Raw genomic sequence first — 20803 nt, forward strand, 5'->3', positions numbered from 1 at the left:
GCAAATCTCCCTTGCTGTGGTACCCCGTTTGTAGGTGTGCATAACAATGGCTGCTGCTCATCACCTCCGCCTAAGCTCTCCTTTGTGGACACTTGATTTCTGACCTAGACAATTCTTTGACTTTTCACAATTTCATAAGGCTCAGCCATAAAGCAAAGCCTGCCAAAAATAGATTCAACTCATGTGTGTTCCTCTCCACGGAAGTCTTTAGTAAAAGGCGAAAGACTTGTGCGTTATGAAGAGAAACCAGAGTCAGCATGGCCCTCTGTTCGAGAGCAGCGGAGGAGCCTCTCGGTCACAGTCACCACCTACGCGGTGGGCCTCTCTTTGCTTTCCGCATGTCAGATTCTAGTATACAACATTCCCACCACGCCCCCATCTGCCAACCAAAATTATACAAGTCTTTATTTGCTCCTGCCCTGACTAGTGATTGGCTTTTAAGCCTTTTTAAGCGATACATCCCTGAACCACTTACATTGGGTCCAAAAAGCTGACTCTGCTTTCTCACCAAGTCTCCCAGAGGATCTTGAGTGAAAACCAGTTTCAGTTTTTGACAAACGCTTCTGATTCAATTTGGAATCCAGTTTTTTTTTTTTTGTGATCAACTTTTTATTTTACTGAGAAATGTAGCAAGGTACAGATCAATGTTACAGTAATCAATAACAACATATATATTCACATGTACTCATACCTGTCAATGTATATAGACACACAAAGGTAAACAATAAAGGAAAAATAATAACTAGGAATAAGTCAAATAGTAAAATAGAAAAAATATATATATATGAAAATATTAAATAAACAAACACAAATATACAATAGGTCATTAATACAAAAACAATAACATATGTATGTAATAAAACACAGGGAAATAAAATAAAATAAAATAACATAAATCAATAAAATAAAATAAAACTATCCCAAACACAAACCACCCACATCCCGGATCCAGCTTCCTAAAGAAACCTTAATCACATATTACAGTTGAAGCGCACGGAGGACAGTTAGGAGCGATTCCCAGGCCTTTATAGCGGATTCTTTGGCTCCATGTACTCGAGCTGTTGACAGTTCTAAATAGACAATGTCCAAGTATGTTAAAATCCATGCTCGGAAAGAAAGTGAGTGTGGAGGTTTCCAGCGTGTAGCAACAAGTTTTTTTGCAGCAGTGAATCCCGCCAACAACGCTTTCCTCTTGTCCAGGGTCAACCCCAGTCCTGATAAATCATTTAAAATGAATGTAGCAGGCAAACAAGGCAACTTAATATTAAACAACTTAGATAGATTCAAGGAGATCATTTTCCAAAATTCTGCCACAGGTGTACACTCCCAAAACATATGAAAAAAGCTGCCGATCGCTTTGGAGGAACATAACGTACATGTAGAATCATTTATAACTTTCATCAGATGAAGCCTTCTAGGAGTAAAATATAATTTGGAATCCAGTTGAAGCTCATTGTGACCCCGTGCAGAGTCATGCATGATCACTTCACAAGGCAGTGAGTCATCAGAGCGGTTTCGCACACTTGTCAAACTCTGCCAGGCCATTTCCTCAGTTTCATTGACCCAGTGTAGAATTCCCCTTTAAAACTCCACAATTGTTTGAGTGTTTGCTTTTCTACAAGGTAAGAACAGAGTGCACCGTTCCCAGCGGCACTGCAATGCTAGGTCGATGCGTGGAGAGAAGGGAGCAAGCTCCAAATTTCTGCTCCTCTTGCCAAAAATCTGCTTAATATGTAGTCCTCATATAGAGGACATATCAGATATTAAACTGATAAGAACAGATACTACACTTGATCTTAGCCAAAAGGCCGAGAAGCGATAATCGACAAGGATGTCCACGCCAAGCTCTTGGCGCAAATCTCCCTTGCTGTGGTACCCCGTTTGTAGGTGTGCATAACAATGGCTGCTGCTCATCACCTCCGCCTAAGCTCTCCTTTGTGGACACTTGATTTCTGACCTAGACAATTCTTTGACTTTTCACAATTTCATAAGGCTCAGCCATAAAGCAAAGCCTGCCAAAAATAGATTCAACTCATGTGTGTTCCTCTCCACGGAAGTCTTTAGTAAAAGGCGAAAGACTTGTGCGTTATGAAGAGAAACCAGAGTCAGCATGGCCCTCTGTTCGAGAGCAGCGGAGGAGCCTCTCGGTCACAGTCACCACCTACGCGGTGGGCCTCTCTTTGCTTTCCGCATGTCAGATTCTAGTATACAACATTCCCACCACGCCCCCATCTGCCAACCAAAATTATACAAGTCTTTATTTGCTCCTGCCCTGACTAGTGATTGGCTTTTAAGCCTTTTTAAGCGATACATCCCTGAACCACTTACATTGGGTCCAAAAAGCTGACTCTGCTTTCTCACCAAGTCTCCCAGAGGATCTTGAGTGAAAACCAGTTTCAGTTTTTGACAAACGCTTCTGATTCAATTTGGAATCCAGTTGAAGCTCATTGTGACCCCGTGCAGAGTCATGCATGATCACTTCACAAGGCAGTGAGTCATCAGAGCGGTTTTGCACACTTGTCAAACTCTGCCAGGCCATTCCCTCAGTTTCATTGACCCAGTGTAGAATTCACCTTTAAAACTCCACAATTGTTTGAGTGTTTGCTTTTCTACAAGGTAAGAACAGAGTGCACCGTTCCCAGCGGCACTGCAATGCTAGGTCGATGCGTGGAGAGAAGGGAGCAAGCTCCAAATTTCTGCTCCTCTTGCCAAAAATCTGCTTAATATGTAGTCCTCATATAGAGGACATATCAGATATTAAACTGATAAGAACAGATACTACACTTGATCTTAGCCAAAAGGCCGAGAAGCGATAATCCACAAGTGTTGGATGTCCACGCCAAGCTCTTGGCGCAAATCTCCCTTGCTGTGGTACCCCGTTTGTAGGTGTGCATAACAACGGCTGCTGCTCATCACCTCCGCCTAAGCTCTCCTTTGTGGACACTTGATTTCTGACCTAGACAATTCTTTGACTTTTCACAATTTCATAAGGCTCAGCCATAAAGCAAAGCCTGCCAAAAATAGATTCAACTCATGTGTGTTCCTCTCCACGGAAGTCTTTAGTAAAAGGCGAAAGACTTGTGCGGTATGAAGAGAAACCAGAGTCAGCATGGCCCTCTGTTCGAGAGCAGCGGAGGAGCCTCTCGGTCACAGTCACCACCTACGCGGTGGGCCTCTCTTTGCTTTCCGCATGTCAGATTCTAGTATACAACATTCCCACCACGCCCCCATCTGCCAACCAAAATTATACAAGTCTTTATTTGCTCCTGCCCTGACTAGTGATTGGCTTTTAAGCCTTTTTAAGCGATACATCCCTGAACCACTTACATTGGGTCCAAAAAGCTGACTCTGCTTTCTCACCAAGTCTCCCAGAGGATCTTGAGTGAAAACCAGTTTCAGTTTTTGACAAACGCTTCTGATTCAATTTGGAATCCAGTTGAAGCTCATTGTGACCCCGTGCAGAGTCATGCATGATCACTTCACAAGGCAGTGAGTCATCAGAGCGGTTTTGCACACTTGTCAAACTCTGCCAGGCCATTCCCTCAGTTTCATTGACCCAGTGTAGAATTCACCTTTAAAACTCCACAATTGTTTGAGTGTTTGCTTTTCTACAAGGTAAGAACAGAGTGCACCGTTCCCAGCGGCACTGCAATGCTAGGTCGATGCGTGGAGAGAAGGGAGCAAGCTCCAAATTTCTGCTCCTCTTGCCAAAAATCTGCTTAATATGTAGTCCTCATATAGAGGACATATCAGATATTAAACTGATAAGAACAGATACTACACTTGATCTTAGCCAAAAGGCCGAGAAGCGATAATCCACAAGTGTCGGATGTCCACGCCAAGCTCTTGGCGCAAATCTCCCTTGCTGTGGTACCCCGTTTGTAGGTGTGCATAACAATGGCTGCTGATCATCACCTCCGCCTAAGCTCTCCTTTGTGGACACTTGATTTCTGACCTAGACAATTCTTTGACTTTTCACAATTTCATAAGGCTCAGCCATAAAGCAAAGCCTGCCAAAAATAGATTCAACTCATGTGTGTTCCTCTCCACGGAAGTCTTTAGTAAAAGGCGAAAGACTTGTGCGTTATGAAGAGAAACCAGAGTCAGCATGGCCCTCTGTTCGAGAGCAGCGGAGGAGCCTCTCGGTCACAGTCACCACCTACGCGGTGGGCCTCTCTTTGCTTTCCGCATGTCAGATTCTAGTATACAACATTCCCACCACGCCCCCATCTGCCAACCAAAATTATACAAGTCTTTATTTGCTCCTGCCCTGACTAGTGATTGGCTTTTAAGCCTTTTTAAGCGATACATCCCTGAACCACTTACATTGGGTCCAAAAAGCTGACTCTGCTTTCTCACCAAGTCTCCCAGAGGATCTTGAGTGAAAACCAGTTTCAGTTTTTGACAAACGCTTCTGATTCAATTTGGAATCCAGTTGAAGCTCATTGTGACCCCGTGCAGAGTCATGCAGGATCACTTCACAAGGCAGTGAGTCATCAGAGCGGTTTTGCACACTTGTCAAACTCTGCCAGGCCATTCCCTCAGTTTCATTGACCCAGTGTAGAATTCACCTTTAAAACTCCACAATTGTTTGAGTGTTTGCTTTTCTACAAGGTAAGAACAGAGTGCACCGTTCCCAGCGGCACTGCAATGCTAGGTCGATGCGTGGAGAGAAGGGAGCAAGCTCCAAATTTCTGCTCCTCTTGCCAAAAATCTGCTTAATATGTAGTCCTCATATAGAGGACATATCAGATATTAAACTGATAAGAACAGATACTACACTTGATCTTAGCCAAAAGGCCGAGAAGCGATAATCCACAAGTGTTGGATGTCCACGCCAAGCTCTTGGCGCAAATCTCCCTTGCTGTGGTACCCCGTTTGTAGGTGTGCATAACAACGGCTGCTGCTCATCACCTCCGCCTAAGCTCTCCTTTGTGGACACTTGATTTCTGACCTAGACAATTCTTTGACTTTTCACAATTTCATAAGGCTCAGCCATTAAGCAAAGCCTGCCAAAAATAGATTCAACTCATGTGTGTTCCTCTCCACGGAAGTCTTTAGTAAAAGGCGAAAGACTTGTGCGTTATGAAGAGAAACCAGAGTCAGCATGGCCCTCTGTTCGAGAGCAGCGGAGGAGCCTCTCGGTCACAGTCACCACCTACGCGGTGGGCCTCTCTTTGCTTTCCGCATGTCAGATTCTAGTATACAACATTCCCACCACGCCCCCATCTGCCAACCAAAATTATACAAGTCTTTATTTGCTCCTGCCCTGACTAGTGATTGGCTTTTAAGCCTTTTTAAGCGATACATCCCTGAACCACTTACATTGGGTCCAAAAAGCTGACTCTGCTTTCTCACCAAGTCTCCCAGAGGATCTTGAGTGAAAACCAGTTTCAGTTTTTGACAAACGCTTCTGATTCAATTTGGAATCCAGTTGAAGCTCATTGTGACCCCGTGCAGAGTCATGCATGATCACTTCACAAGGCAGTGAGTCATCAGAGCGGTTTTGCACACTTGTCAAACTCTGCCAGGCCATTCCCTCAGTTTCATTGACCCAGTGTAGAATTCACCTTTAAAACTCCACCATTGTTTGAGTGTTTGCTTTTCTACAAGGTAAGAACAGAGTGCACCGTTCCCAGCGGCACTGCAATGCTAGGTCGATGCGTGGAGAGAAGGGAGCAAGCTCCAAATTTCTGCTCCTCTTGCCAAAAATCTGCTTAATATGTAGTCCTCATATAGAGGACATATCAGATATTAAACTGATAAGAACAGATACTACACTTGATCTTAGCCAAAAGGCCGAGAAGCGATAATCCACAAGTGTCGGATGTCCACGCCAAGCTCTTGGCGCAAATCTCCCTTGCTGTGGTACCCCGTTTGTAGGTGTGCATAACAATGGCTGCTGATCATCACCTCCGCCTAAGCTCTCCTTTGTGGACACTTGATTTCTGACCTAGACAATTCTTTGACTTTTCACAATTTCATAAGGCTCAGCCATAAAGCAAAGCCTGCCAAAAATAGATTCAACTCATGTGTGTTCCTCTCCACGGAAGTCTTTAGTAAAAGGCGAAAGACTTGTGCGTTATGAAGAGAAACCAGAGTCAGCATGGCCCTCTGTTCGAGAGCAGCGGAGGAGCCTCTCGGTCACAGTCACCACCTACGCGGTGGGCCTCTCTTTGCTTTCCGCATGTCAGATTCTAGTATACAACATTCCCACCACGCCCCCATCTGCCAACCAAAATTATACAAGTCTTTATTTGCTCCTGCCCTGACTAGTGATTGGCTTTTAAGCCTTTTTAAGCGATACATCCCTGAACCACTTACATTGGGTCCAAAAAGCTGACTCTGCTTTCTCACCAAGTCTCCCAGAGGATCTTGAGTGAAAACCAGTTTCAGTTTTTGACAAACGCTTCTGATTCAATTTGGAATCCAGTTGAAGCTCATTGTGACCCCGTGCAGAGTCATGCAGGATCACTTCACAAGGCAGTGAGTCATCAGAGCGGTTTTGCACACTTGTCAAACTCTGCCAGGCCATTCCCTCAGTTTCATTGACCCAGTGTAGAATTCACCTTTAAAACTCCACAATTGTTTGAGTGTTTGCTTTTCTACAAGGTAAGAACAGAGTGCACCGTTCCCAGCGGCACTGCAATGCTAGGTCGATGCGTGGAGAGAAGGGAGCAAGCTCCAAATTTCTGCTCCTCTTGCCAAAAATCTGCTTAATATGTAGTCCTCATATAGAGGACATATCAGATATTAAACTGATAAGAACAGATACTACACTTGATCTTAGCCAAAAGGCCGAGAAGCGATAATCCACAAGTGTTGGATGTCCACGCCAAGCTCTTGGCGCAAATCTCCCTTGCTGTGGTACCCCGTTTGTAGGTGTGCATAACAATGGCTGCTGCTCATCACCTCCGCCTAAGCTCTCCTTTGTGGACACTTGATTTCTGACCTAGACAATTCTTTGACTTTTCACAATTTCATAAGGCTCAGCCATAAAGCAAAGCCTGCCAAAAATAGATTCAACTCATGTGTGTTCCTCTCCACGGAAGTCTTTAGTAAAAGGCGAAAGACTTGTGCGTTATGAAGAGAAACCAGAGTCAGCATGGCCCTCTGTTCGAGAGCAGCGGAGGAGCCTCTCGGTCACAGTCACCACCTACGCGGTGGGCCTCTCTTTGCTTTCCGCATGTCAGATTCTAGTATACAACATTCCCACCACGCCCCCATCTGCCAACCAAAATTATACAAGTCTTTATTTGCTCCTGCCCTGACTAGTGATTGGCTTTTAAGCCTTTTTAAGCGATACATCCCTGAACCACTTACATTGGTTCCAAAAAGCTGACTCTGCTTTCTCACCAAGTCTCCCAGAGGATCTTGAGTGAAAACCAGTTTCAGTTTTTGACAAACGCTTCTGATTCAATTTGGAATCCAGTTTTTTTTTTTTTGTGATCAACTTTTTATTTTACTGAGAAATGTAGCAAGGTACAGATCAATGTTACAGTAATCAATAACAACATATATATTCACATGTACTCATACCTGTCAATGTATATAGACACACAAAGGTAAACAATAAAGGAAAAATAATAACTAGGAATAAGTCAAATAGTAAAATAGAAAAAATATATATATATGAAAATATTAAATAAACAAACACAAATATACAATAGGTCATTAATACAAAAACAATAACATATGTATGTAATAAAACACAGGGAAATAAAATAAAATAAAATAACATAAATGAATAAAATAAAATAAAACTATCCCAAACACAAACCACCCACATCCCGGATCCAGCTTCCTAAAGAAACCTTAATCACATATTACAGTTGAAGCGCACGGAGGACAGTTAGGAGCGATTCCCAGGCCTTTATAGCGGATTCTTTGGCTCCATGTACTCGAGCTGTTGACAGTTCTAAATAGACAATGTCCAAGTATGTTAAAATCCATGCTCGGAAAGAAAGTGAGTGTGGAGGTTTCCAGCGTGTAGCAACAAGTTTTTTTGCAGCAGTGAATCCCGCCAACAACGCTTTCCTCTTGTCCAGGGTCAACCCCAGTCCTGATAAATCATTTAAAATGAATGTAGCAGGCAAACAAGGCAACTTAATATTAAACAACTTACATAGATTCAAGGAGATCATTTTCCAAAATTCTGCCACAGGTGTACACTCCCAAAACATATGAAAAAAGCTGCCGATCGCTTTGGAGGAACATAACGTACATGTAGAATCATTTATAACTTTCATCAGATGAAGCCTTCTAGGAGTAAAATATAATTTGGAATCCAGTTGAAGCTCATTGTGACCCCGTGCAGAGTCATGCATGATCACTTCACAAGGCAGTGAGTCATCAGAGCGGTTTCGCACACTTGTCAAACTCTGCCAGGCCATTTCCTCAGTTTCATTGACCCAGTGTAGAATTCACCTTTAAAACTCCACAATTGTTTGAGTGTTTGCTTTTCTACAAGGTAAGAACAGAGTGCACCGTTCCCAGCGGCACTGCAATGCTAGGTCGATGCGTGGAGAGAAGGGAGCAAGCTCCAAATTTCTGCTCCTCTTGCCAAAAATCTGCTTAATATGTAGTCCTCATATAGAGGACATATCAGATATTAAACTGATAAGAACAGATACTACACTTGATCTTAGCCAAAAGGCCGAGAAGCGATAATCGACAAGGATGTCCACGCCAAGCTCTTGGCGCAAATCTCCCTTGCTGTGGTACCCCGTTTGTAGGTGTGCATAACAATGGCTGCTGCTCATCACCTCCGCCTAAGCTCTCCTTTGTGGACACTTGATTTCTGACCTAGACAATTCTTTGACTTTTCACAATTTCATAAGGCTCAGCCATAAAGCAAAGCCTGCCAAAAATAGATTCAACTCATGTGTGTTCCTCTCCACGGAAGTCTTTAGTAAAAGGCGAAAGACTTGTGCGTTATGAAGAGAAACCAGAGTCAGCATGGCCCTCTGTTCGAGAGCAGCGGAGGAGCCTCTCGGTCACAGTCACCACCTACGCGGTGGGCCTCTCTTTGCTTTCCGCATGTCAGATTCTAGTATACAACATTCCCACCACGCCCCCATCTGCCAACCAAAATTATACAAGTCTTTATTTGCTCCTGCCCTGACTAGTGATTGGCTTTTAAGCCTTTTTAAGCGATACATCCCTGAACCACTTACATTGGGTCCAAAAAGCTGACTCTGCTTTCTCACCAAGTCTCCCAGAGGATCTTGAGTGAAAACCAGTTTCAGTTTTTGACAAACGCTTCTGATTCAATTTGGAATCCAGTTGAAGCTCATTGTGACCCCGTGCAGAGTCATGCATGATCACTTCACAAGGCAGTGAGTCATCAGAGCGGTTTTGCACACTTGTCAAACTCTGCCAGGCCATTCCCTCAGTTTCATTGACCCAGTGTAGAATTCACCGTTAAAACTCCACAATTGTTTGAGTGTTTGCTTTTCTACAAGGTAAGAACAGAGTGCACCGTTCCCAGCGGCACTGCAATGCTAGGTCGATGCGTGGAGAGAAGGGAGCAAGCTCCAAATTTCTGCTCCTCTTGCCAAAAATCTGCTTAATATGTAGTCCTCATATAGAGGACATATCAGATATTAAACTGATAAGAACAGATACTACACTTGATCTTAGCCAAAAGGCCGAGAAGCGATAATCCACAAGTGTTGGATGTCCACGCCAAGCTCTTGGCGCAAATCTCCCTTGCTGTGGTACCCCGTTTGTAGGTGTGCATAACAATGGCTGCTGCTCATCACCTCCGCCTAAGCTCTCCTTTGTGGACACTTGATTTCTGACCTAGACAATTCTTTGACTTTTCACAATTTCATAAGGCTCAGCCATAAAGCAAAGCCTGCCAAAAATAGATTCAACTCATGTGTGTTCCTCTCCACGGAAGTCTTTAGTAAAAGGCGAAAGACTTGTGCGTTATGAAGAGAAACCAGAGTCAGCATGGCCCTCTGTTCGAGAGCAGCGGAGGAGCCTCTCGGTCACAGTCACCACCTACGCGGTGGGCCTCTCTTTGCTTTCCGCATGTCAGATTCTAGTATACAACATTCCCACCACGCCCCCATCTGCCAACCAAAATTATACAAGTCTTTATTTGCTCCTGCCCTGACTAGTGATTGGCTTTTAAGCCTTTTTAAGCGATACATCCCTGAACCACTTACATTGGGTCCAAAAAGCTGACTCTGCTTTCTCACCAAGTCTCCCAGAGGATCTTGAGTGAAAACCAGTTTCAGTTTTTGACAAACGCTTCTGATTCAATTTGGAATCCAGTTGAAGCTCATTGTGACCCCGTGCAGAGTCATGCAGGATCACTTCACAAGGCAGTGAGTCATCAGAGCGGTTTTGCACACTTGTCAAACTCTGCCAGGCCATTCCCTCAGTTTCATTGACCCAGTGTAGAATTCACCTTTAAAACTCCACAATTGTTTGAGTGTTTGCTTTTCTACAAGGTAAGAACAGAGTGCACCGTTCCCAGCGGCACTGCAATGCTAGGTCGATGCGTGGAGAGAAGGGAGCAAGCTCCAAATTTCTGCTCCTCTTGCCAAAAATCTGCTTAATATGTAGTCCTCATATAGAGGACATATCAGATATTAAACTGATAAGAACAGATACTACACTTGATCTTAGCCAAAAGGCCGAGAAGCGATAATCCACAAGTGTTGGATGTCCACGCCAAGCTCTTGGCGCAAATCTCCCTTGCTGTGGTACCCCGTTTGTAGGTGTGCATAACAACGGCTGCTGCTCATCACCTCCGCCTAAGCTCTCCTTTGTGGACACTTGATTTCTGACCTAGACAATTCTTTGACTTTTCACAATTTCATAAGGCTCAGCCATTAAGCAAAGCCTGCCAAAAATAGATTCAACTCATGTGTGTTCCTCTCCACGGAAGTCTTTAGTAAAAGGCGAAAGACTTGTGCGTTATGAAGAGAAACCAGAGTCAGCATGGCCCTCTGTTCGAGAGCAGCGGAGGAGCCTCTCGGTCACAGTCACCACCTACGCGGTGGGCCTCTCTTTGCTTTCCGCATGTCAGATTCTAGTATACAACATTCCCACCACGCCCCCATCTGCCAACCAAAATTATACAAGTCTTTATTTGCTCCTGCCCTGACTAGTGATTGGCTTTTAAGCCTTTTTAAGCGATACATCCCTGAACCACTTACATTGGGTCCAAAAAGCTGACTCTGCTTTCTCACCAAGTCTCCCAGAGGATCTTGAGTGAAAACCAGTTTCAGTTTTTGACAAACGCTTCTGATTCAATTTGGAATCCAGTTGAAGCTCATTGTGACCCCGTGCAGAGTCATGCATGATCACTTCACAAGGCAGTGAGTCATCAGAGCGGTTTTGCACACTTGTCAAACTCTGCCAGGCCATTCCCTCAGTTTCATTGACCCAGTGTAGAATTCACCTTTAAAACTCCACCATTGTTTGAGTGTTTGCTTTTCTACAAGGTAAGAACAGAGTGCACCGTTCCCAGCGGCACTGCAATGCTAGGTCGATGCGTGGAGAGAAGGGAGCAAGCTCCAAATTTCTGCTCCTCTTGCCAAAAATCTGCTTAATATGTAGTCCTCATATAGAGGACATATCAGATATTAAACTGATAAGAACAGATACTACACTTGATCTTAGCCAAAAGGCCGAGAAGCGATAATCCACAAGTGTCGGATGTCCACGCCAAGCTCTTGGCGCAAATCTCCCTTGCTGTGGTACCCCGTTTGTAGGTGTGCATAACAATGGCTGCTGATCATCACCTCCGCCTAAGCTCTCCTTTGTGGACACTTGATTTCTGACCTAGACAATTCTTTGACTTTTCACAATTTCATAAGGCTCAGCCATAAAGCAAAGCCTGCCAAAAATAGATTCAACTCATGTGTGTTCCTCTCCACGGAAGTCTTTAGTAAAAGGCGAAAGACTTGTGCGTTATGAAGAGAAACCAGAGTCAGCATGGCCCTCTGTTCGAGAGCAGCGGAGGAGCCTCTCGGTCACAGTCACCACCTACGCGGTGGGCCTCTCTTTGCTTTCCGCATGTCAGATTCTAGTATACAACATTCCCACCACGCCCCCATCTGCCAACCAAAATTATACAAGTCTTTATTTGCTCCTGCCCTGACTAGTGATTGGCTTTTAAGCCTTTTTAAGCGATACATCCCTGAACCACTTACATTGGGTCCAAAAAGCTGACTCTGCTTTCTCACCAAGTCTCCCAGAGGATCTTGAGTGAAAACCAGTTTCAGTTTTTGACAAACGCTTCTGATTCAATTTGGAATCCAGTTGAAGCTCATTGTGACCCCGTGCAGAGTCATGCAGGATCACTTCACAAGGCAGTGAGTCATCAGAGCGGTTTTGCACACTTGTCAAACTCTGCCAGGCCATTCCCTCAGTTTCATTGACCCAGTGTAGAATTCACCTTTAAAACTCCACAATTGTTTGAGTGTTTGCTTTTCTACAAGGTAAGAACAGAGTGCACCGTTCCCAGCGGCACTGCAATGCTAGGTCGATGCGTGGAGAGAAGGGAGCAAGCTCCAAATTTCTGCTCCTCTTGCCAAAAATCTGCTTAATATGTAGTCCTCATATAGAGGACATATCAGATATTAAACTGATAAGAACAGATACTACACTTGATCTTAGCCAAAAGGCCGAGAAGCGATAATCCACAAGTGTTGGATGTCCACGCCAAGCTCTTGGCGCAAATCTCCCTTGCTGTGGTACCCCGTTTGTAGGTGTGCATAACAACGGCTGCTGCTCATCACCTCCGCCTAAGCTCTCCTTTGTGGACACTTGATTTCTGACCTAGACAATTCTTTGACTTTTCACAATTTCATAAGGCTCAGCCATTAAGCAAAGCCTGCCAAAAATAGATTCAACTCATGTGTGTTCCTCTCCACGGAAGTCTTTAGTAAAAGGCGAAAGACTTGTGCGTTATGAAGAGAAACCAGAGTCAGCATGGCCCTCTGTTCGAGAGCAGCGGAGGAGCCTCTCGGTCACAGTCACCACCTACGCGGTGGGCCTCTCTTTGCTTTCCGCATGTCAGATTCTAGTATACAACATTCCCACCACGCCCCCATCTGCCAACCAAAATTATACAAGTCTTTATTTGCTCCTGCCCTGACTAGTGATTGGCTTTTAAGCCTTTTTAAGCGATACATCCCTGAACCACTTACATTGGGTCCAAAAAGCTGACTCTGCTTTCTCACCAAGTCTCCCAGAGGATCTTGAGTGAAAACCAGTTTCAGTTTTTGACAAACGCTTCTGATTCAATTTGGAATCCAGTTGAAGCTCATTGTGACCCCGTGCAGAGTCATGCATGATCACTTCACAAGGCAGTGAGTCATCAGAGCGGTTTTGCACACTTGTCAAACTCTGCCAGGCCATTCCCTCAGTTTCATTGACCCAGTGTAGAATTCACCTTTAAAACTCCACCATTGTTTGAGTGTTTGCTTTTCTACAAGGTAAGAACAGAGTGCACCGTTCCCAGCGGCACTGCAATGCTAGGTCGATGCGTGGAGAGAAGGGAGCAAGCTCCAAATTTCTGCTCCTCTTGCCAAAAATCTGCTTAATATGTAGTCCTCATATAGAGGACATATCAGATATTAAACTGATAAGAACAGATACTACACTTGATCTTAGCCAAAAGGCCGAGAAGCGATAATCCACAAGTGTTGGATGTCCACGCCAAGCTCTTGGCGCAAATCTCCCTTGCTGTGGTACCCCGTTTGTAGGTGTGCATAACAATGGCTGCTGCTCATCACCTCCGCCTAAGCTCTCCTTTGTGGACACTTGATTTCTGACCTAGACAATTCTTTGACTTTTCACAATTTCATAAGGCTCAGCCATAAAGCAAAGCCTGCCAAAAATAGATTCAACTCATGTGTGTTCCTCTCCACGGAAGTCTTTAGTAAAAGGCGAAAGACTTGTGCGTTATGAAGAGAAACCAGAGTCAGCATGGCCCTCTGTTCGAGAGCAGCGGAGGAGCCTCTCGGTCACAGTCACCACCTACGCGGTGGGCCTCTCTTTGCTTTCCGCATGTCAGATTCTAGTATACAACATTCCCACCACGCCCCCATCTGCCAACCAAAATTATACAAGTCTTTATTTGCTCCTGCCCTGACTAGTGATTGGCTTTTAAGCCTTTTTAAGCGATACATCCCTGAACCACTTACATTGGGTCCAAAAAGCTGACTCTGCTTTCTCACCAAGTCTCCCAGAGGATCTTGAGTGAAAACCAGTTTCAGTTTTTGACAAACGCTTCTGATTCAATTTGGAATCCAGTTTTTTTTTTTTTGTGATCAACTTTTTATTTTACTGAGAAATGTAGCAAGGTACAGATCAATGTTACAGTAATCAATAACAACATATATATTCACATGTACTCATACCTGTCAATGTATATAGACACACAAAGGTAAACAATAAAGGAAAAATAATAACTAGGAATAAGTCAAATAGTAAAATAGAAAAAATATATATATATGAAAATATTAAATAAACAAACACAAATATACAATAGGTCATTAATACAAAAACAATAACATATGTATGTAATAAAACACAGGGAAATAAAATAAAATAAAATAACATAAATGAATAAAATAAAATAAAACTATCCCAAACACAAACCACCCACATCCCGGATCCAGCTTCCTAAAGAAACCTTAATCACATATTACAGTTGAAGCGCACGGAGGACAGTTAGGAGCGATTCCCAGGCCTTTATAGCGGATTCTTTGGCTCCATGTACTCGAGCTGTTGACAGTTCTAAATAGACAATGTCCAAGTATGTTAAAATCCATGCTCGGAAAGAAAGTGAGTGTGGAGGTTTCCAGCGTGTAGCAACAAGTTTTTTTGCAGCAGTGAATCCCGCCAACAACGCTTTCCTCTTGTCCAGGGTCAACCCCAGTCCTGATAAATCATTTAAAATGAATGTAGCAGGCAAACAAGGCAACTTAATATTAAACAACTTAGATAGATTCAAGGAGATCATTTTCCAAAATTCTGCCACAGGTGTACACTCCCAAAACATATGAAAAAAGCTGCCGATCGCTTTGGAGGAACATAACGTACATGTAGAATCATTTATAACTTTCATCAGATGAAGCCTTCTAGGAGTAAAATATAATTTGGAATCCAGTTGAAGCTCATTGTGACCCCGTGCAGAGTCATGCATGATCACTTCACAAGGCAGTGAGTCATCAGAGCGGTTTCGCACACTTGTCAAACTCTGCCAGGCCATTTCCTCAGTTTCATTGACCCAGTGTAGAATTCACCTTTAAAACTCCACAATTGTTTGAGTGTTTGCTTTTCTACAAGGTAAGAACAGAGTGCACCGTTCCCAGCGGCACTGCAATGCTAGGTCGATGCGTGGAGAGAAGGGAGCAAGCTCCAAATTTCTGCTCCTCTTGCCAAAAATCTGCTTAATATGTAGTCCTCATATAGAGGACATATCAGATATTAAACTGATAAGAACAGATACTACACTTGATCTTAGCCAAAAGGCCGAGAAGCGATAATCGACAAGGATGTCCACGCCAAGCTCTTGGCGCAAATCTCCCTTGCTGTGGTACCCCGTTTGTAGGTGTGCATAACAATGGCTGCTGCTCATCACCTCCGCCTAAGCTCTCCTTTGTGGACACTTGATTTCTGACCTAGACAATTCTTTGACTTTTCACAATTTCATAAGGCTCAGCCATAAAGCAAAGCCTGCCAAAAATAGATTCAACTCATGTGTGTTCCTCTCCACGGAAGTCTTTAGTAAAAGGCGAAAGACTTGTGCGTTATGAAGAGAAACCAGAGTCAGCATGGCCCTCTGTTCGAGAGCAGCGGAGGAGCCTCTCGGTCACAGTCACCACCTACGCGGTGGGCCTCTCTTTGCTTTCCGCATGTCAGATTCTAGTATACAACATTCCCACCACGCCCCCATCTGCCAACCAAAATTATACAAGTCTTTATTTGCTCCTGCCCTGACTAGTGATTGGCTTTTAAGCCTTTTTAAGCGATACATCCCTGAACCACTTACATTGGGTCCAAAAAGCTGACTCTGCTTTCTCACCAAGTCTCCCAGAGGATCTTGAGTGAAAACCAGTTTCAGTTTTTGACAAACGCTTCTGATTCAATTTGGAATCCAGTTGAAGCTCATTGTGACCCCGTGCAGAGTCATGCATGATCACTTCACAAGGCAGTGAGTCATCAGAGCGGTTTTGCACACTTGTCAAACTCTGCCAGGCCATTCCCTCAGTTTCATTGACCCAGTGTAGAATTCACCTTTAAAACTCCACAATTGTTTGAGTGTTTGCTTTTCTACAAGGTAAGAACAGAGTGCACCGTTCCCAGCGGCACTGCAATGCTAGGTCGATGCGTGGAGAGAAGGGAGCAAGCTCCAAATTTCTGCTCCTCTTGCCAAAAATCTGCTTAATATGTAGTCCTCATATAGAGGACATATCAGATATTAAACTGATAAGAACAGATACTACACTTGATCTTAGCCAAAAGGCCGAGAAGCGATAATCCACAAGTGTTGGATGTCCACGCCAAGCTCTTGGCGCAAATCTCCCTTGCTGTGGTACCCCGTTTGTAGGTGTGCATAACAATGGCTGCTGCTCATCACCTCCGCCTAAGCTCTCCTTTGTGGACACTTGATTTCTGACCTAGACAATTCTTTGACTTTTCACAATTTCATAAGGCTCAGCCATAAAGCAAAGCCTGCCAAAAATAGATTCAACTCATGTGTGTTCCTCTCCACGGAAGTCTTTAGTAAAAGGCGAAAGACTTGTGCGTTATGAAGAGAAACCAGAGTCAGCATGGCCCTCTGTTCGAGAGCAGCGGAGGAGCCTCTCGGTCACAGTCACCACCTACGCGGTGGGCCTCTCTTTGCTTTCCGCATGTCAGATTCTAGTATACAACATTCCCACCACGCCCCCATCTGCCAACCAAAATTATACAAGTCTTTATTTGCTCCTGCCCTGACTAGTGATTGGCTTTTAAGCCTTTTTAAGCGATACATCCCTGAACCACTTACATTGGGTCCAAAAAGCTGACTCTGCTTTCTCACCAAGTCTCCCAGAGGATCTTGAGTGAAAACCAGTTTCAGTTTTTGACAAACGCTTCTGATTCAATTTGGAATCCAGTTGAAGCTCATTGTGACCCCGTGCAGAGTCATGCAGGATCACTTCACAAGGCAGTGAGTCATCAGAGCGGTTTTGCACACTTGTCAAACTCTGCCAGGCCATTCCCTCAGTTTCATTGACCCAGTGTAGAATTCACCTTTAAAACTCCACAATTGTTTGAGTGTTTGCTTTTCTACAAGGTAAGAACAGAGTGCACCGTTCCCAGCGGCACTGCAATGCTAGGTCGATGCGTGGAGAGAAGGGAGCAAGCTCCAAATTTCTGCTCCTCTTGCCAAAAATCTGCTTAATATGTAGTCCTCATATAGAGGACATATCAGATATTAAACTGATAAGAACAGATACTACACTTGATCTTAGCCAAAAGGCCGAGAAGCGATAATCCACAAGTGTTGGATGTCCACGCCAAGCTCTTGGCGCAAATCTCCCTTGCTGTGGTACCCCGTTTGTAGGTGTGCATAACAACGGCTGCTGCTCATCACCTCCGCCTAAGCTCTCCTTTGTGGACACTTGATTTCTGACCTAGACAATTCTTTGACTTTTCACAATTTCATAAGGCTCAGCCATTAAGCAAAGCCTGCCAAAAATAGATTCAACTCATGTGTGTTCCTCTCCACGGAAGTCTTTAGTAAAAGGCGAAAGACTTGTGCGTTATGAAGAGAAACCAGAGTCAGCATGGCCCTCTGTTCGAGAGCAGCGGAGGAGCCTCTCGGTCACAGTCACCACCTACGCGGTGGGCCTCTCTTTGCTTTCCGCATGTCAGATTCTAGTATACAACATTCCCACCACGCCCCCATCTGCCAACCAAAATTATACAAGTCTTTATTTGCTCCTGCCCTGACTAGTGATTGGCTTTTAAGCCTTTTTAAGCGATACATCCCTGAACCACTTACATTGGGTCCAAAAAGCTGACTCTGCTTTCTCACCAAGTCTCCCAGAGGATCTTGAGTGAAAACCAGTTTCAGTTTTTGACAAACGCTTCTGATTCAATTTGGAATCCAGTTGAAGCTCATTGTGACCCCGTGCAGAGTCATGCATGATCACTTCACAAGGCAGTGAGTCATCAGAGCGGTTTTGCACACTTGTCAAACTCTGCCAGGCCATTCCCTCAGTTTCATTGACCCAGTGTAGAATTCACCTTTAAAACTCCACCATTGTTTGAGTGTTTGCTTTTCTACAAGGTAAGAACAGAGTGCACCGTTCCCAGCGGCACTGCAATGCTAGGTCGATGCGTGGAGAGAAGGGAGCAAGCTCCAAATTTCTGCTCCTCTTGCCAAAAATCTGCTTAATATGTAGTCCTCATATAGAGGACATATCAGATATTAAACTGATAAGAACAGATACTACACTTGATCTTAGCCAAAAGGCCGAGAAGCGATAATCCACAAGTGTTGGATGTCCACGCCAAGCTCTTGGCGCAAATCTCCCTTGCTGTGGTACCCCGTTTGTAGGTGTGCATAACAATGGCTGCTGATCATCACCTCCGCCTAAGCTCTCCTTTGTGGACACTTGATTTCTGACCTAGACAATTCTTTGACTTTTCACAATTTCATAAGGCTCAGCCATAAAGCAAAGCCTGCCAAAAATAGATTCAACTCATGTGTGTTCCTCTCCACGGAAGTCTTTAGTAAAAGGCGAAAGACTTGTGCGTTATGAAGAGAAACCAGAGTCAGCATGGCCCTCTGTTCGAGAGCAGCGGAGGAGCCTCTCGGTCACAGTCACCACCTACGCGGTGGGCCTCTCTTTGCTTTCCGCATGTCAGATTCTAGTATACAACATTCCCACCACGCCCCCATCTGCCAACCAAAATTATACAAGTCTTTATTTGCTCCTGCCCTGACTAGTGATTGGCTTTTAAGCCTTTTTAAGCGATACATCCCTGAACCACTTACATTGGGTCCAAAAAGCTGACTCTGCTTTCTCACCAAGTCTCCCAGAGGATCTTGAGTGAAAACCAGTTTCAGTTTTTGACAAACGCTTCTGATTCAATTTGGAATCCAGTTTTTTTTTTTTTGTGATCAACTTTTTATTTTACTGAGAAATGTAGCAAGGTACAGATCAATGTTACAGTAATCAATAACAACATATATATTCACATGTACTCATACCTGTCAATGTATATAGACACACAAAGGTAAACAATAAAGGAAAAATAATAACTAGGAATAAGTCAAATAGTAAAATAGAAAAAATATATATATATGAAAATATTAAATAAACAAACACAAATATACAATAGGTCATTAATACAAAAACAATAACATATGTATGTAATAAAACACAGGGAAATAAAATAAAATAAAATAACATAAATGAATAAAATAAAATAAAACTATCCCAAACACAAACCACCCACATCCCGGATCCAGCTTCCTAAAGAAACCTTAATCACATATTACAGTTGAAGCGCACGGAGGACAGTTAGGAGCGATTCCCAGGCCTTTATAGCGGATTCTTTGGCTCCATGTACTCGAGCTGTTGACAGTTCTAAATAGACAATGTCCAAGTATGTTAAAATCCATGCTCGGAAAGAAAGTGAGTGTGGAGGTTTCCAGCGTGTAGCAACAAGTTTTTTTGCAGCAGTGAATCCCGCCAACAACGCTTTCCTCTTGTCCAGGGTCAACCCCAGTCCTGATAAATCATTTAAAATGAATGTAGCAGGCAAACAAGGCAACTTAATATTAAACAACTTAGATAGATTCAAGGAGATCATTTTCCAAAATTCTGCCACAGGTGTACACTCCCAAAACATATGAAAAAAGCTGCCGATCGCTTTGGAGGAACATAACGTACATGTAGAATCATTTATAACTTTCATCAGATGAAGCCTTCTAGGAGTAAAATATAATTTGGAATCCAGTTGAAGCTCATTGTGACCCCGTGCAGAGTCATGCATGATCACTTCACAAGGCAGTGAGTCATCAGAGCGGTTTCGCACACTTGTCAAACTCTGCCAGGCCATTTCCTCAGTTTCATTGACCCAGTGTAGAATTCACCTTTAAAACTCCACAATTGTTTGAGTGTTTGCTTTTCTACAAGGTAAGAACAGAGTGCACCGTTCCCAGCGGCACTGCAATGCTAGGTCGATGCGTGGAGAGAAGGGAGCAAGCTCCAAATTTCTGCTCCTCTTGCCAAAAATCTGCTTAATATGTAGTCCTCATATAGAGGACATATCAGATATTAAACTGATAAGAACAGATACTACACTTGATCTTAGCCAAAAGGCCGAGAAGCGATAATCGACAAGGATGTCCACGCCAAGCTCTTGGCGCAAATCTCCCTTGCTGTGGTACCCCGTTTGTAGGTGTGCATAACAATGGCTGCTGCTCATCACCTCCGCCTAAGCTCTCCTTTGTGGACACTTGATTTCTGACCTAGACAATTCTTTGACTTTTCACAATTTCATAAGGCTCAGCCATAAAGCAAAGCCTGCCAAAAATAGATTCAACTCATGTGTGTTCCTCTCCACGGAAGTCTTTAGTAAAAGGCGAAAGACTTGTGCGTTATGAAGAGAAACCAGAGTCAGCATGGCCCTCTGTTCGAGAGCAGCGGAGGAGCCTCTCGGTCACAGTCACCACCTACGCGGTGGGCCTCTCTTTGCTTTCCGCATGTCAGATTCTAGTATACAACATTCCCACCACGCCCCCATCTGCCAACCAAAATTATACAAGTCT

The 20803-nt window shown here is 43.9% G+C and overlaps 35 non-coding genes across 35 annotated transcripts; all 35 read right to left on the minus strand.

Annotated features, from left to right (window-relative positions):
• Positions 1–142: 142 nt before the first annotated feature.
• On the minus strand, positions 143–255 carry LOC128452410 (U5 spliceosomal RNA). Its single transcript, XR_008340907.1, has one exon. It is a non-coding gene; the product is annotated as a U5 spliceosomal RNA (small nuclear RNA).
• A 1373-nt stretch (positions 256–1628) lies between these two features.
• On the minus strand, positions 1629–1820 carry LOC128451666 (U2 spliceosomal RNA). The gene has a single exon (XR_008340203.1). It is a non-coding gene; the product is annotated as a U2 spliceosomal RNA (small nuclear RNA).
• Positions 1821–1995: 175 nt separating this feature from the next.
• Positions 1996–2108, minus strand: LOC128452411 (U5 spliceosomal RNA). The gene has a single exon (XR_008340908.1). It is a non-coding gene; the product is annotated as a U5 spliceosomal RNA (small nuclear RNA).
• Positions 2109–2622: 514 nt separating this feature from the next.
• LOC128451667 (U2 spliceosomal RNA) lies at positions 2623–2814 on the minus strand. The gene has a single exon (XR_008340204.1). It is a non-coding gene; the product is annotated as a U2 spliceosomal RNA (small nuclear RNA).
• A 180-nt stretch (positions 2815–2994) lies between these two features.
• Positions 2995–3107, minus strand: LOC128452505 (U5 spliceosomal RNA). Its single transcript, XR_008340999.1, has one exon. It is a non-coding gene; the product is annotated as a U5 spliceosomal RNA (small nuclear RNA).
• A 514-nt stretch (positions 3108–3621) lies between these two features.
• LOC128451668 (U2 spliceosomal RNA) lies at positions 3622–3813 on the minus strand. Its single transcript, XR_008340205.1, has one exon. It is a non-coding gene; the product is annotated as a U2 spliceosomal RNA (small nuclear RNA).
• Positions 3814–3993: 180 nt separating this feature from the next.
• LOC128452412 (U5 spliceosomal RNA) lies at positions 3994–4106 on the minus strand. Its single transcript, XR_008340909.1, has one exon. It is a non-coding gene; the product is annotated as a U5 spliceosomal RNA (small nuclear RNA).
• Positions 4107–4620: 514 nt separating this feature from the next.
• Positions 4621–4812, minus strand: LOC128451669 (U2 spliceosomal RNA). The gene has a single exon (XR_008340206.1). It is a non-coding gene; the product is annotated as a U2 spliceosomal RNA (small nuclear RNA).
• A 181-nt stretch (positions 4813–4993) lies between these two features.
• LOC128452352 (U5 spliceosomal RNA) lies at positions 4994–5105 on the minus strand. Its single transcript, XR_008340849.1, has one exon. It is a non-coding gene; the product is annotated as a U5 spliceosomal RNA (small nuclear RNA).
• A 514-nt stretch (positions 5106–5619) lies between these two features.
• Positions 5620–5811, minus strand: LOC128451670 (U2 spliceosomal RNA). Its single transcript, XR_008340207.1, has one exon. It is a non-coding gene; the product is annotated as a U2 spliceosomal RNA (small nuclear RNA).
• Positions 5812–5991: 180 nt separating this feature from the next.
• On the minus strand, positions 5992–6104 carry LOC128452413 (U5 spliceosomal RNA). Its single transcript, XR_008340910.1, has one exon. It is a non-coding gene; the product is annotated as a U5 spliceosomal RNA (small nuclear RNA).
• A 514-nt stretch (positions 6105–6618) lies between these two features.
• LOC128451671 (U2 spliceosomal RNA) lies at positions 6619–6810 on the minus strand. The gene has a single exon (XR_008340208.1). It is a non-coding gene; the product is annotated as a U2 spliceosomal RNA (small nuclear RNA).
• A 180-nt stretch (positions 6811–6990) lies between these two features.
• Positions 6991–7103, minus strand: LOC128452414 (U5 spliceosomal RNA). Its single transcript, XR_008340911.1, has one exon. It is a non-coding gene; the product is annotated as a U5 spliceosomal RNA (small nuclear RNA).
• A 1373-nt stretch (positions 7104–8476) lies between these two features.
• LOC128451673 (U2 spliceosomal RNA) lies at positions 8477–8668 on the minus strand. The gene has a single exon (XR_008340210.1). It is a non-coding gene; the product is annotated as a U2 spliceosomal RNA (small nuclear RNA).
• A 175-nt stretch (positions 8669–8843) lies between these two features.
• LOC128452415 (U5 spliceosomal RNA) lies at positions 8844–8956 on the minus strand. Its single transcript, XR_008340912.1, has one exon. It is a non-coding gene; the product is annotated as a U5 spliceosomal RNA (small nuclear RNA).
• Positions 8957–9470: 514 nt separating this feature from the next.
• On the minus strand, positions 9471–9662 carry LOC128451674 (U2 spliceosomal RNA). Its single transcript, XR_008340211.1, has one exon. It is a non-coding gene; the product is annotated as a U2 spliceosomal RNA (small nuclear RNA).
• A 180-nt stretch (positions 9663–9842) lies between these two features.
• LOC128452416 (U5 spliceosomal RNA) lies at positions 9843–9955 on the minus strand. Its single transcript, XR_008340913.1, has one exon. It is a non-coding gene; the product is annotated as a U5 spliceosomal RNA (small nuclear RNA).
• A 514-nt stretch (positions 9956–10469) lies between these two features.
• LOC128451675 (U2 spliceosomal RNA) lies at positions 10470–10661 on the minus strand. The gene has a single exon (XR_008340212.1). It is a non-coding gene; the product is annotated as a U2 spliceosomal RNA (small nuclear RNA).
• A 181-nt stretch (positions 10662–10842) lies between these two features.
• LOC128452353 (U5 spliceosomal RNA) lies at positions 10843–10954 on the minus strand. Its single transcript, XR_008340850.1, has one exon. It is a non-coding gene; the product is annotated as a U5 spliceosomal RNA (small nuclear RNA).
• A 514-nt stretch (positions 10955–11468) lies between these two features.
• On the minus strand, positions 11469–11660 carry LOC128451676 (U2 spliceosomal RNA). The gene has a single exon (XR_008340213.1). It is a non-coding gene; the product is annotated as a U2 spliceosomal RNA (small nuclear RNA).
• A 180-nt stretch (positions 11661–11840) lies between these two features.
• Positions 11841–11953, minus strand: LOC128452417 (U5 spliceosomal RNA). The gene has a single exon (XR_008340914.1). It is a non-coding gene; the product is annotated as a U5 spliceosomal RNA (small nuclear RNA).
• Positions 11954–12467: 514 nt separating this feature from the next.
• LOC128451678 (U2 spliceosomal RNA) lies at positions 12468–12659 on the minus strand. The gene has a single exon (XR_008340214.1). It is a non-coding gene; the product is annotated as a U2 spliceosomal RNA (small nuclear RNA).
• A 181-nt stretch (positions 12660–12840) lies between these two features.
• Positions 12841–12952, minus strand: LOC128452354 (U5 spliceosomal RNA). Its single transcript, XR_008340851.1, has one exon. It is a non-coding gene; the product is annotated as a U5 spliceosomal RNA (small nuclear RNA).
• A 514-nt stretch (positions 12953–13466) lies between these two features.
• Positions 13467–13658, minus strand: LOC128451679 (U2 spliceosomal RNA). The gene has a single exon (XR_008340215.1). It is a non-coding gene; the product is annotated as a U2 spliceosomal RNA (small nuclear RNA).
• A 180-nt stretch (positions 13659–13838) lies between these two features.
• On the minus strand, positions 13839–13951 carry LOC128452419 (U5 spliceosomal RNA). Its single transcript, XR_008340916.1, has one exon. It is a non-coding gene; the product is annotated as a U5 spliceosomal RNA (small nuclear RNA).
• A 1373-nt stretch (positions 13952–15324) lies between these two features.
• LOC128451680 (U2 spliceosomal RNA) lies at positions 15325–15516 on the minus strand. The gene has a single exon (XR_008340216.1). It is a non-coding gene; the product is annotated as a U2 spliceosomal RNA (small nuclear RNA).
• Positions 15517–15691: 175 nt separating this feature from the next.
• LOC128452420 (U5 spliceosomal RNA) lies at positions 15692–15804 on the minus strand. Its single transcript, XR_008340917.1, has one exon. It is a non-coding gene; the product is annotated as a U5 spliceosomal RNA (small nuclear RNA).
• Positions 15805–16318: 514 nt separating this feature from the next.
• On the minus strand, positions 16319–16510 carry LOC128451681 (U2 spliceosomal RNA). The gene has a single exon (XR_008340217.1). It is a non-coding gene; the product is annotated as a U2 spliceosomal RNA (small nuclear RNA).
• Positions 16511–16690: 180 nt separating this feature from the next.
• On the minus strand, positions 16691–16803 carry LOC128452421 (U5 spliceosomal RNA). The gene has a single exon (XR_008340918.1). It is a non-coding gene; the product is annotated as a U5 spliceosomal RNA (small nuclear RNA).
• A 514-nt stretch (positions 16804–17317) lies between these two features.
• On the minus strand, positions 17318–17509 carry LOC128451682 (U2 spliceosomal RNA). Its single transcript, XR_008340218.1, has one exon. It is a non-coding gene; the product is annotated as a U2 spliceosomal RNA (small nuclear RNA).
• A 181-nt stretch (positions 17510–17690) lies between these two features.
• Positions 17691–17802, minus strand: LOC128452355 (U5 spliceosomal RNA). The gene has a single exon (XR_008340852.1). It is a non-coding gene; the product is annotated as a U5 spliceosomal RNA (small nuclear RNA).
• Positions 17803–18316: 514 nt separating this feature from the next.
• On the minus strand, positions 18317–18508 carry LOC128451683 (U2 spliceosomal RNA). Its single transcript, XR_008340219.1, has one exon. It is a non-coding gene; the product is annotated as a U2 spliceosomal RNA (small nuclear RNA).
• Positions 18509–18688: 180 nt separating this feature from the next.
• LOC128452422 (U5 spliceosomal RNA) lies at positions 18689–18801 on the minus strand. Its single transcript, XR_008340919.1, has one exon. It is a non-coding gene; the product is annotated as a U5 spliceosomal RNA (small nuclear RNA).
• Positions 18802–20174: 1373 nt separating this feature from the next.
• On the minus strand, positions 20175–20366 carry LOC128451685 (U2 spliceosomal RNA). Its single transcript, XR_008340221.1, has one exon. It is a non-coding gene; the product is annotated as a U2 spliceosomal RNA (small nuclear RNA).
• Positions 20367–20541: 175 nt separating this feature from the next.
• On the minus strand, positions 20542–20654 carry LOC128452423 (U5 spliceosomal RNA). The gene has a single exon (XR_008340920.1). It is a non-coding gene; the product is annotated as a U5 spliceosomal RNA (small nuclear RNA).
• Between the last annotated feature and the right edge of the window lie 149 nt (positions 20655–20803).

This window comes from Pleuronectes platessa, chromosome 11 (genome assembly GCF_947347685.1).
Source record: "Pleuronectes platessa chromosome 11, fPlePla1.1, whole genome shotgun sequence".
Taxonomy (NCBI): Eukaryota; Metazoa; Chordata; class Actinopteri; order Pleuronectiformes; family Pleuronectidae; genus Pleuronectes; species Pleuronectes platessa.